We start from the raw sequence: 3413 nt of genomic DNA, 5'->3' as shown, positions 1-3413 counted from the left end.
GATGGTTGTCATCTTCACCACCGGAGAGAATATGTCTGTGTAATCAATTCCTTCTTTCTGCTGGAATCCCTTGACTACCAATCTTGCTTTGTAGCGTTTGCTACCATCATGTTCACCCTTTATTCTGAACACCCATTTGTTGTGCAAAGCCTTTTTATCTGCTGGCAACTCAGTCAGCTCTCAGGTCTGGTTAGTCAATAATGAGTCCATCTCATCCTTCATGGCTAACTCCCACTTGATTGAATCTTCAACCTTCAAGGCTTCAACAAACGTCTCTGGCTCACCGCCATCCGTTAACAAAATATAAAATAGGGAGGGTGAAAAACGCTGTGGAGATCTAATGGTTCTAGTAGATCTACGGACAGCCACTGTCAGTGTACCCTGTTCAGTCTCTTGATCTACTGTTTCTTCAACTCCTAGACCATCTTCAGTTTCTGAATCCTTATCAACTTCTGAATTCCTTTTCTGAGCTGCACCTTTAGAAATTTCATCTAGGTTGATAAATTCAAGCTTCTCAGCCTCTGACTCTGTACTTACTGGTTCTGCACTTGAATTATTCTTATACACAACCATCTCATTAAAAGTAACATTTCTACTTCTAATGATCTTCCGGTTTTGATCATCCCAAAACCTATACCCAAATGCCTCATCCCCATAGCCAATGAAATAACATTTTCTAGATTTAGCATCTAGCTTGCTACGAGCATCAGATTCAATATAGACATACGAAACACAACCAAAAACTTTCAAGTGAGAAAGATTTACCTCATTTCCACTCCAGACTTCTTCAGGTAGTCTATGGCCCAAAGGAACTGATGGTCCTCTGTTTATCAAGTAAGCAGCAGTGCTTACTGCATCCGCCCAAAAAGTTTTCGGTAGTCCAGCATGCAACCTCATACTTCTTGCACGTTCATTGAGGGTCCTGTTCATGCGCTCAGCCACGCCATTTTGTTGTGGTGTCCCTGGGATAGTCTTTTCCATTCTAATCCCATTCACTGCACAAAATTGTTTGAAACTCCCGTCTTCGTATTCTCCCCCATTGTCTAATCTTAGACACTTCAATTTCAGACCAGTTTCTGTCTCTACCATGACCTTCCACTTCTTAAAAACTTCAAATACATCAGATTTAAGCTTTAAGAAGTAAACCCATACCTTCCTGCTTGAGTCATCAATAAATGTGATATAATACCGCGAGCCTCCAAGAGATGCCACTGGTGCGGGACCTCACAAATCTGTGTGTACCAACTCCAGCTTTCCCGGCTTTGGTGTTCTGCCAACCTTCGCGAAACTCACCTTCTTCTGCTTTCCTAGGATGCAGCCTTCACACAAATCAGACTTAACTGACTTCAGCTCCGGTAGTTTCCCCTTTGACAGAAGTACCTTCATCCCTTTCTCGCTCATGTGCCCAAGCCTTAGGTGCCATAATTTTGAGTCAGCACCCGTATCTGTAACAGCAATTGTATCCCTGCTATTCGTCGTCATATAAAGAGTACCCGTCTTATGACCACGAGCCAAAATCCTGACTCCTTTGCTGACCTTCCACTTTCCACCGTGGAAATGAATTGAATGCCCTTCATCATCAAGCTGTCCTACTGAAATCAGGTTCTTTTTCAGCTCTGGGATATGCCTGACATTTTGCAGCTTCCATACCGAGTCACTGTGGACTTTAATGCGAACATTGCCTATACCCACAACATCTAGTGCCGTTCCGTTAGCCAAGTACACCTTCCCGAAATCTCCAGCCACATAATTTTCGAGAACTTCACGGATCGGTGTAGTGTGAAAGGAAGCTCCTGAGTCCAAGACCCAATAATCAAGAGAACTGTCAACAGATAGAACCAGGATTCAAATCCCAGGTCGTCAGCTTACAATATAATCATCGGTCGTCCGGCTTTGAATCAACTTAGGGCAGCGACTTCTACTTATCACTTGAAAGTGAAATTCCCAACATCCGAAGGGGTCGGTGAGGTTAAAGGGGATCAAGTCGTTGCCAGAAGGTGTTATAACACATCTCTGAAGAAATGCCCAAAGTCAGCACTTTTGACGATCGACAATTTGGGTGATGATTGGAAGATGCATTTGAAAAAGGTGCCAGCCGAGCCATTAATTGACATACCAATAGCTGAGGGAAAAATTGTTAAGATCGGTTCTCAGTTAGCTTCTAAGGTTAAGGAAGTTATTGTTCAGTTTCTTCGACAAAACCTCGAAGTCTTTGCGTGGTCTCCGGAAGACATGCCAAGGATTGACCTCAAGGATATAGTTCATCACCTGAACATCAACCCAGAAGCCAAGCCAATAAAACAAAAGCGAAGGAAGTTCGCTCCTGAGAGAAATATGGCAATTGCTGAGGAGGTAGACAAGCTTCTTAAAGCTCAGTTTATCGAAGAAGCACATTATCCTGATTGGTTATCTAATGTGGTGATGGTTAAGAAGTCCTCTAGAAAATGGAGGATGTGCGTAGATTTTACCAATCTTAACAAGGCATGCCCAAAGGATAGTTTTCCATTTCCCCATATCAGCTCGTTGGTTGATGCAACAGTAGGGTATGAGTTGCTAAGCTTTATGGATGCATTCTCAGGCTAGAATCAGATCTTCATGCATCCATCTGATCAGGAAAAGACAGCCTTCATCACTAACCGAGGTTTATATTGCTACAAGGTCATGCCATTTGGTTTGAAAAATGCCGATGCAACTTATCAAAGGCTGGTGAACAAGATGTTTCAAGAGAAAATCGGTAAAAAACATGGAGGTTTACGTTGATGACATGCTAGTCAAAAGCAAGCTGCAGGTCGACCATGTGACAGACTTATAGGAAGCATTCAAGACATTGAAGCGTTTCAAAATGAAATTGAATCCTACGAAATGCGCATTTGGAGTTTCATCTGGGAAGTTCCTCGGTTATATGGTTTCCAGCCGAGGGATAGAGGCCAATCCGGAGAAGATCCAGGCAGTTTTGGACATGTAATCTCCAAAGAATGTAAAGCAAGTTCAACAATTGGTAGGGAGAATCGCAGCTTTAAACAGGTTCATCTCTCGGTCTACAGATAAGTGTCTACCATTCTTTAAAATTTTACGCAAAGCTTTCGAATGGTCTGAAGAATGCGAACAAGCCTTCGAGCAACTCAAGAGACATCTAGTCAGTCCACCTCTTCTCAGCCGAGCTATTCTTGGAGAAGTATTATATTTATACTTAGTTGTATCGCCAACCGCAATCAGTGCAGCTTTGATTCGAGAAGAAGAGGGAGTTCAAAAGCCAGTTTACTTCATCAGCCGAGCATTGCATGGTGCCGAAGAGAGATATGTGCAGATGGAAAAGCTTGCTTTTGCCTTGGTAATTGCCTCTAGGAAGCTTCGACCATATTTTCAAGCTCACACAATCAATGTTTTGACCGAGTATCCACTGAAGAAAGTAC

Source organism: Corylus avellana, chromosome ca1, assembly GCF_901000735.1.
Source record: "Corylus avellana chromosome ca1, CavTom2PMs-1.0".
NCBI classification, from domain to species: Eukaryota; Viridiplantae; Streptophyta; class Magnoliopsida; order Fagales; family Betulaceae; genus Corylus; species Corylus avellana.
The sequence above is the reverse complement of the archived record's forward strand: the minus strand, read 5'-3'. Positions refer to the sequence as shown.